At 31.0% G+C, this 10,579-nt stretch overlaps 1 non-coding gene across 1 annotated transcript; it reads left to right on the top strand.

Moving 5' to 3' along the window:
* Window positions 1-1,674: 1,674 nt before the first annotated feature.
* On the top strand, window positions 1,675-1,782 carry LOC130972316 (small nucleolar RNA R71). Its single transcript, XR_009083503.1, has one exon. It is a non-coding gene; the product is annotated as a small nucleolar RNA R71 (small nucleolar RNA).
* Window positions 1,783-10,579: the final 8,797 nt, after the last annotated feature.

Genomic DNA, 10,579 nt, shown 5'->3' with positions numbered 1-10,579 from the left:
GCAATGTTGGAACCTCTCAACACCAAACTTAGAGTTTGAATGTGGGGGTTCAACACCAAACTTAGAGTTTGGTTGTGGCCTCCCAACACCAAACTTAGAGCTTGACTGTGGGGGCTCTGTTTGACTCTGATTTGAGAGAAGCTCTTCATGCTTCCTCTCCATGGTGACAGAGGGATATCCTTGAGCCTTAAACACAAAGGATTCTTCATTCACTTGAATGATCAGTTCACCTTCATCAACATCAATCACAGCCTTTGCTGTGGCTAGGAAGGGTCTGCCAAGGATGATAGATTCATCCATGCACTTCCCAGTCTCTAGGACTATGAAATCAGCAGGGATGTAATGGTCTTCAATCTTTACCAGAACATCCTCTACAAGTCCATAAGCTTGTTTTCTTGAATTGTCTGCCATCTCTAGTGAGATTCTTGCAGCTTGTACCTCAAAGATCCCTAGCTTCTCCATTACAGAGAGAGGCATGAGGTTTACACTTGACCCTAAGTCACACAGAGCCTTCTTGAAGGTCATGGTGCCTATGGCACAAGGTAATGAAAACTTCCCAGGGTCTTGTCTCTTTTGAGGTAATTTCTGCCTAGACAAGTCATCCAGTTCTTTGGTGAGCAAAGGAGGTTCGTTCTCCCAAGTCTCATTTCCAAATAACTTGTCATTTAGCTTCATGATTGCTCCAAGGTATTTAGCAACTTACTCTTCAGTGACATACTCTTCCTCTTCAAAAGAAGAATACTCATCAGAGCTCATGAAAGGCAGAAGTAAGTCCAATGGAATCTCTATGGTCTCATTTTGAGCCTCAGATTCCCATGGTTCCTCATTAGGAAACTCATTGGAGGCTAGTGCACGCCCATTGAGGTCTTCCTCAGTGACGTTCACTTCCTCTCCTTCCTCTCCAAATTCGGCCATGTTGATGGCCTTGCACTCTCCTTTTGGATTTTCTTCTGTATTGCTTGGAAGAGTACTAGGAGGGAGTTCAGTAATTTTCTTGCTCAGCTGTCCCACTTGTGCCTCCAAATTCCTAATGGAGGACCTTGTTTCAGTCATGAAACTTTGAGTGGTTTTGATTAGATCAGAGACCATGGTTGCTAAGTCAGAGTTGTTCTGCTTAGAATTCTCTGTCTGTTGCTGAGAAGATGATGGAAAAGGCTTGCCATTGCTAAACCTGTTTCTTCCACCATTATTGTTGTTGAAACCTTGTTGAGGTCTCTGTTGATCCTTCCATGAGAAATTTGGATGATTTCTCCATGAAGAATTATAGGTGTTTCCATAGGGTTCTCCTAGGTAATTCACCTCTTCCATTGAAGGGTTCTCAGGATCATAAGCTTCTTCTTCAGATGAAGCATCCTTAGTACTGCTTGGTGCATTTTGCATTCCAGACAGACTTTGAGAAATCAAATTGACTTGTTGAGTCAATATCTTGTTCTGAGCCAGAATGGCATTCAGAGTATCAATCTCAAGAACTCCTTTCTTCTGATTAGTCCCATTGTTCACAGGATTCCTTTCAGAAGTGTACATGAATTGGTTATTTGCAACCATTTCAATTAGCTCTTGAGCTTCTGTAGGCGTCTTCTTCAGATGAAGAGATCCTCCAGCAGAGCTATCCAAAGACATCTTGGACAGTTCAGAGAGACCATCATAGAAAATGCCTATGATGCTCCATTCAGAAAGCATGTCAGAAGGACATTTTCTGATCAATTGTTTGTATCTTTCCCAAGCTTCATAGAGGGATTCTCCATCCTTCTGTCTAAAGGTTTGGACTTCCACTCTAAGCTTACTCAATTTTTGAGGTGAAAAGAACTTTGCCAAGAAGGCATTGACTAGCTTTTCCCATGAGTCCAGGCTTTCTTTAGGTTGTGAGTCCAACCATGTCCTAGCTCTGTCTCTTACAGCAAAAGGGAATAGCATTAGTCTGTAGACCTCAGGGTCAACCCCATTAGTCTTGACAGTGTCACAGATTTGCAAGAATTCAGCTAAGAACTGATGAGGATCTTCCAATGGAAGTCCATGGAACTTGCAATTCTGGTGCATTAGAGAAACTAATTGAGGCTTAAGCTCAAAGTTGTTTGCTCCAATGGCAGGGATAGAGATGCTTCTCCCATAGAAGTCGGGAGTAGGTGCAGTAAAGTCACCCAGCACCTTCCTTGCATTGTTTGCATTGTTGTTGTTTTCGGCTGCCATGTCTTCTTCTTTGAAGATTTCTGTTAGGTCCTCTACAGAGAGTTGTGCCTTAGCTTCTCTTAGCTTTCGCTTCAAGGTCCTTTCAGGTTCAGGGTCAGCTTCAACAAGAATGCTTTTGTCTTTGTTCCTGCTCATATGAAAGAGAAGAGAACAAGAAAATATGGAATCCTCTATGTCACAGTATAGAGATTCCTTGAGGTGTCAGAGAAAAAGAAAAATGGAGGAAAGAAGGAGAAGAATTCGAACTTAGTCAGATAGAGTTCGAATTGTGCATTGAGGAGGAGTGATACTCCATAAATAGAAGGATGTGAGAAGAGAGGAAGAGCTTTTTCGAAAATTAAGTTAAAGAATTTGAAAACATTTTGAAAAACACTAATTAATTTTTGAAAATAAGAGTGGGAAAGAAATCAAGTGATTTTTGAAAAAGATTTTGAAATTAGAAGTCAAAAAGGTTTGATTGAAAACTATTTTGAAAAAGATGAGGTTAAGAAGATATGATTGGTTTTAAAAAATATGTGATTGAAAAGATATGATTTGAAAACAATTTTAAAAAGATTTGATTTTAAAAATTAATGACTTGCCTAACAAGAAAAGATATGATTCAAACATTAAACCTTTCTCAACAGAAAAGGCAACATACTTGAAATGTTGAATCAAATCATTAATTGATAGCAAGTATCTTTGAAAAAGGAAAGAAATTGATTTTGAAAACATTTGATTGAAAAGATATGATTTGAAAAAGATTTGATTTTGAAAAACTTTGAAAACTTGAAAAAAAATTGATTTGAAAACAAAATCCTCCCCCTTGTGCCATCCTGGCGTTAAACGCCCAGAATGGTGCACATTCTGGCGTTTAACGCCCAATGCACTACCTTTTTGGGCGTTAAACGCCCAACCAGGCACCCTGGCTGGCGTTTAAACGCCAGTCTGTCCTTCTTCACTGGGCGTTTTGAACGCCCAGCTTTTTCTGTGTAATTCCTCTGCTACATGTTCTGAATCTTTAGTTCCCTGTACTATTGACTTGAAAATAGAACCAAGATCAAATAAACAATGCATGCAAGACACCAAACTTAAAATTAGACACTAGACTCAAACAAGAAACATAAAATATTTTTGGTTTTTATGATTTTGAAAATTTTTTGGATTTTTCGAAAATTAAGTGGAAAAGAAAGTAAAGGTATCAAAATTCTTAATGAGAATTCCAGGAATCATGCAATGTTAGTCTAAAGCTTCAGTCTAAAGGAATTAGACATTAATAGCCAAGCTTCAGCAGGACATTGCATTCAAGAGCTAAATTGATGACAATCAATCAGCTTTGGTGATGATAAGAACATCACCTTGAAACACTAGAATTCATTCTTAAGAACTCTGAAAAATACCTAATCTAAGCAACAAGATGAACCGTCAGTTGTCCATACTCGAAACAATCCCCGGCAACGGCGTCAAAAACTTGGTGCACGAAATTGTGATCATCAATGGCGCCATCAACATGGTACGCTCATTGCAATCTCAACTCTTCATCACAACTCCGCACAACTAACCAGCAAGTGCACTGGGTCGTCCAAGTAATAAACCTTACGCGAGTAAGGGTCGATCCCACGGAGATTGTTGGTATGAAGCAAGCTATGGTCATCTTGTAAATCTTAGTCAGGCAGACTCAAATGGGTATAGACGATGAATAAAACATAAAGATAAAGATAGAGATACTTATGTAATTCATTGGTGGGAATTTCAGATAAGCGCATGAAGATGCTGTGTCCCTTCCGTCTCTCTGCTTTCCTACTGTCTTCATCCAATCCTTCTTACTCCTTTCCATGGCAAGCTTATGCAAGGGTTTCACCGTTGTCAGTGGCTACCTCCCATCCTCTCAGTGGAAATGTTCAACGCACCCTGTCACGGCACGGCTATCCATCTGTCGGTTCTCGATCAGGCCGGAATAGAATCCAGTGATTCTTTTGCGTCTGTCACTAACGTCCCGCCCTCAGGAGTTTGAAGCACGTCACAGTCATTCAATCATTGAATCCTACTCAGAATACCACAGACAAGGTTAGACCTTCTGGATTCTCTTGAATGCCGCCATCAGTTCTAGCCTATACCACGAAGACTCTGATCTCACGGAATGGCTGGCTCGGTTGTCAGGCGAGCACTCGGTTGTCAGGCGATCAACCATGCATCGTGTATCAGTAATCCAAGAGATATTCACCCAATCTAAGGTAGAACGGAGGTGGTTGTCAGGCACACGTTCATAGGTGAGAATGATGATGAGTGTCACAGATCATCACATTCATCAAGTTGAAGAACAAGTGATATCTTAGAACAAGAACAAGCGGAATTGAATAGAAAAACAATAGTAATTGCATTAATACTTCGAGGTACAGCAGAGCTCCACACCTTAATCTATGGTGTGTAGAAACTCCACCATTGAAAATACATAAGAACAAAAGTGATCATTGGCTTCGGTCCCAGAGAGGGAACCAGAAGAACCAAGATGAAAATACAATAGTAAAAGGTCCTACTTATAGAAAACTAGTAGCCTAAGGTTTACAAAGATGAGTAAATGACATAAAAATTCACTTCCGGGCCCACTTGGTGTGTGCTTGGGCTGAGCAATGAAGCATTTTCGTGTAGAGACTCTTCTTGGAGTTAAACGCCAGCTTTGGTGCCAGTTTGGGCGTTTAACTCCCACTTTGGTGCCAGTTCCGGCGTTTAACGCTGGAATTTCTGAAGGTGACTTTGAACGCCGATTTGGGCCATCAAATCTTGGGCAAAGTATGGACTATCATATATTGCTGGAAAGCCCAGGATGTCTACTTTTCAACGCCGTTGAGAGCGCGCCAATTGGGCTTCTGTAGCTTCAGAAAATCCACTTCGAGTGCAGGGAGGTCAGAATCCAACAGCATCTGCAGTCCTTTTCAGTCTCTGAATCAGATTTTTGCTCAGGTCCCTCAATTTCAGCCAGAAAATACCTGAAATCACAGAAAAACACACAAACTCATAGTAAAGTCCAGAAAAGTGAATTTTAACTAAAAACTAATAAAAATATACTAAAAACTAACTAGATCATACTAAAAACATACTAAAAACAATGCCAAAAAGCGTACAAATTATCCGCTCATCATTATGCCACTGCCTTCGTCGTAGCTACTTCGCATAACTGCTCTAACATTGTTCTCTATTTCTTTCCTTGCATCGCTATTCGGATGCTCGCGAGATTGTGATTCACATATCCAGTTCTGAATTTTCATTTTGCAGCATGCATCTTCAAACATACCAGAATTCAGTTCTTTAATTTCCACGCTTTAATGAATTCTTTTGATTTAACTAAAAGTTTTATTTTATCTTTTGTATTTTTTAATAATTAATTCAATTTTTTGGTTAATGGTTAACGGTGCAATTAGGTATCTTTTGAATATTATTCTTTATACAATTTTTAGAGGAGAAAAACAATAAAAAATAAATAATTTTCTTAATTTTTTGAACAATTAATACGTAAAAGTGGATATTTAAATTAACTAAATAATAATAAATTCTTAAAAAAGCTGATTAAAGACTGAAAGTTAAAGAAGAACTAGCATTTTTGAATAGTTAACTAATTATTGTACAATATATTATATAGAAAGATATTCATGTATGTTACTCTATTTGCTTGGAATATGATATTTCAATTTCTACGACCATTGAGATATATATTAAATAGGAAAAAAAGTAGTCACAAAAAAAATAGGAATGAAGGGACAAAATACACTTAAAATTTTACACACCGAACACGATTACACTTTAATCATTTAATGAGTCACGCATGCACAACACTTATACACTCCGACGGACATAGTATTTTTCGTGTTTATTTTTTTAAAGAATGAGGGATAAAAATACACCTAAAAATTCACATGCTAGACACAATTGCACTTCAATCATTTAACGACGTCACACGCCGATGGCCGAAAGAATAAATGTGTCCGCCAAAGTGTATAAATAGTGTGCACGCGTGACTCATTAAATGATTAAAGTGTAATTGTATCCAGCGTAAGAACTTTTAGATGTACTTTTATCCTTTCTTCTATTAAATAATACATGTGTTTAAGATTTGGTGATGGATAAAAATATTGTGCATATTAATCACAAAAAGTCTACAAAAATGGATTAAAATGTCCAATCTATCTAACTTGGATGGTTTTATCATAATATATAGTGAGTTAATCTATCAATGACTTATGTAAATTATGTCAAATTATTTTTTTCAAACCATTTTGTACAGTAAAATTTTATTTTTTATTTTTTATTTTTTAAAATTAACTCTTAAATATATATATGTTATCATGAATTTTATAGAATTAAAAGTTTATTAAAAAATTGATGGAAAATAATGTTAGAATATTTAATTTTGCTCTTTTTTTTATTTCTCTTAAAAATTTTTAATTTGTGTAAAATCTTAAAATTCAATATTTATATATCATTTTCATATTTCACTAACAAAATATATATTAAAAACTTTAGTCATATTTTGTAATTTTATATATGAAATAATGTAAATATTTTACTTAAATATTTTGCTTCTATATAAGTAAAATATACACAAATTAAATTAATCTTAGACTTATGATGATCTTGGGCCAATTGTTTTTTTAATTTCTTGTTCAAATTGTTTACTATTCATTGCCACTTATCATATGATATGAGTGCTTTGTTTAAATTAATATGGGAGTGAATCCTCTCCAGTAAAAAAAAAAAACTGGATGGTATCCAATGTAAGATCTTACTCTTTATTGTTCTCTCTTTTCTATTTAATTTTGGTTCTACTTATAGAATTAAAGGTGAGAGATCACACTTTATTTTCTTAAGTATTAAAAAAATGAAGAGGATCCATTTCCAATTAATATTGGGTTAGATACAATATAAGCTTATTTTTCATGTTTCTTGGTCAACTATGATTAATTTATTTTCAACAAAAATCACACAAATAATTTTGTTATTAATTCAATTTATAATGTTTTAGTCATCATCTTTAAATTATATTTAGTTCTCTAAGCTCAACAAATTGTATTTTTACGTTAAATATATTTTTTATTTTTTATTTTCATCTAAGATATTTCTCAAGCATTACATTAAATAGCTTAAATTTGTTGTCTTTTGCACTTTAAAATTAAAAATTTGAAATAATTGAGTTATTCTTTTTACCTCATAAATCTTAACCCTTTTTTACAATTTTTATTAATTATTAAGACTTTTTCACAAGTTTAAAACTATTTTCAAGATATATCATGTAATATATATATTTTTTATTTTTGTTTTTAGCATATAAATTTGTTCACAACAAATAAAGGGTCTATCTTAATTAAAGTATGTATTAACAATTAAATAATATTCTTTTCATATATAATTTTGTTAATCTTTTATCTTTTGAGATCAAATTTGTAATTTTTTTCTTGTAAATTTTAATTTGATATATTCATAATTTATTTTTTCAGATTTTATTTTGTAGAAAATAAAGTTGTTAAATTTTTGAATTAATTTTTAAATTCATACAAATTTACGCATTTAGATTAATAAAATAAATAAATTTAATAATTAATAATTTAGATTTGAATAAATTAGAATAAATTTGAGTAAATTTCATAAATTCACATAAATATGTATAAGTTTGATAATCTTCGAATATACTATTTTAAAACTATTTTGACATCTTACGTATTAAAACATGTAATTTCATAAAAAAAAAATACCTTCAAATTAAAGTTAAAAAAAAAAAAACATGATATCTAGCTATATTTAATAAATTTTAGTTTTTTAATATCACACGTTTATGATGATTTGTTCAGACAATCAGAAAAGAGAAAAAAATATTTAATAAAGTAAAGTAAAATTTTATTATTGAGTGTTGATTACTTAATTGATATGAGAAAAATAAAATAGAAAAGACTTAAAATTATTTTATAGCAAAATATTGATATATAAATAAAAAAAGTTGCATGTTTCAACTTTCAAATAATATTCAAATTAAACTCTATAATTTAATTATAAAAATAAATTTAAATTCTATTTAGATAATTTATTTGATCAAATCAAACTTTATAATTTGATTATTAAAATAATAATTAAATAATAACTTAACAAATATTAAGATATTTGTTACATATACTTTATAAATTTTAACATTAAACAGGTAGTAAACAAATTATGCTAAATTTGTTAATCAAAATTGCTATTTAACAACAATTCTCAAAGACATAATAACATGAAGTAATTATCATAATAGTTACACGCCAAAAAAAAATTCAGTACTATTTTTTTTTATTAAAATATCCTATTATTAACAAATATTATATATGATAATTATGACTATAAATAATTATTATATTGTGAGTCAATTTAATAATCATATTTATATGTGTATAATTTAATAAATAAGATATATTAAATTTTTTTCAATGAAAATTATTATTATTACTGATCTATCTAAATTATTATTAATATTTTTTAATAAATTCTAAAATATTTATTTCTCAACTTATTATCCATATCATAATGATAAAATCCATGTGAAATAATTACATAAATTGTTAAAATATATTTAATAGCTAATATAGGTATATATTCGCAAGATATAATTATATATATATATATATATATATATATATATATATGAAAATATATGAAAAATATGTATGTATTTAGCATTTTTTTTATTTTTTTTTTGCCACGATACATTTCCTATGTCATCTAACACATTTCATGTTTATTAAGAGGATTAGTTTTATTCTTAGGATTTCACTACACAATAAATTTGTCCAAAACTACTTATTCGTAGAAGGGATATCATATTCCGCTATTTCAGAGTGCCATACGGAATAATTTTCCTATTCTATAAACTTTTATTCTATGATTGATTTGCTGAGTGTATATCTGTATATGATAGGAAAAACAATTATTCTGCACAAAATTTAACTTCAAACAACCTCTATGTCCCTTAAAATCATGGCACGGATAGCAAAAACCACAAATGAAAAAATAAAATTTTAATTTAAGTTTCGAGTGAAGTTAATGACCCAAATCTTTTTCATAGAGTTGTTGCGTAATAGTGATTCCAATATATAATATAGTAGAACTTAGAGTCCTTTTTGTTGAAAACTCTCCGGGTCATAGTTTTTTATTGGATTGTGAATTGTATTTCAATGACAATATTTTATTTGTTAATCAATTAATAATTTAGATTTATATTTTCTAATTTATATTACTATAGATTTATTTATAATTTAAATTAATATTTAAATTGTTATTTAGATAATTTGAAGACCAATTATATTTATAATTATAAAATTATCATTATGTTATATACTTTACTCCATGATTAAAATTTTTTGGATATGTCACTAACCGGCCACTACCCATGGTGCTCTCAATTTCAATTTAAAGTTCGTGTCCGAAAACAAAAAGCATTGTATGCCTCTAATAGATTGCAATATAGACCAATAATACTCTAATTAGCAGGCGTATTATTTTTATATAATTTAATTTTGTACTTTTGTTAACTTGTATGTACACACTTGTGCACATCGCAATACGTTAAAATTCTCCTCATCGCAAATAATACAAGTTGTGGCATCTCTACTAAGAAGGTATACATGAAAAAAAAAGGGCGCAAAGAATCATTTATTTTTACTTAAAAAAGAAACATTTTAGTGACAATTTATTTTATCTTTAGCAATAATAAAAATTAAGTAACCATTAACACATGTACCAGCAGTTAGTCATTAACTTATATTTTGTCATTAAAAGGTTTTAGAGTAATTATAACAATTGCCAATAAAAGTATTTTAATGGTTACAAAAATTCTATAATTTGTCATTAAATAATAATAATAATAATAATAATAATAATAATGACAAATAAATTAACTAAAAAAAAGTGTAGCCATAATGCTACTGTTTTAGTTTCTCACTGTCACTAATTTTTCTTGTAGTTAGAGAAATAATATTTTATACTATTTTTTGGTACATCTTAATAAATTTAAATACTAAAAAGAGAGAATATATATTTAATGGTTCATACAATATTTTTCAAAATTTTAAGTAACTAGTTGTTAATTATATTCTTGAATATATCTAAGGTGAAGCTAATGATTAATTCTAACCCATCACGTAAAATTCAAGCACCCCGCTTCAGGAGTTCAAACACCTAATTAATTAGTAGTATGCTGAAAATGAATCATGTTTATTGTTAAAAAAAATTGAGTACAAAGTGTGATTTTTAATTTTTTATTATTCTCTTTTTTATATTTATTTTTAATTTCATTTATAAAATTAATAATAAAAAATCATATTTTACTCTCTTAATTATTAAAAAAAATTGAGAAGATCTATTTTCGTAGTATGCTAGTTCTTATGATTGACTC

Source organism: Arachis stenosperma, chromosome 3, assembly GCF_014773155.1.
Source record: "Arachis stenosperma cultivar V10309 chromosome 3, arast.V10309.gnm1.PFL2, whole genome shotgun sequence".
Taxonomy (NCBI): Eukaryota; Viridiplantae; Streptophyta; class Magnoliopsida; order Fabales; family Fabaceae; genus Arachis; species Arachis stenosperma.
The sequence above is the reverse complement of the archived record's forward strand: the minus strand, read 5'-3'. Positions and strand labels throughout refer to the sequence as shown.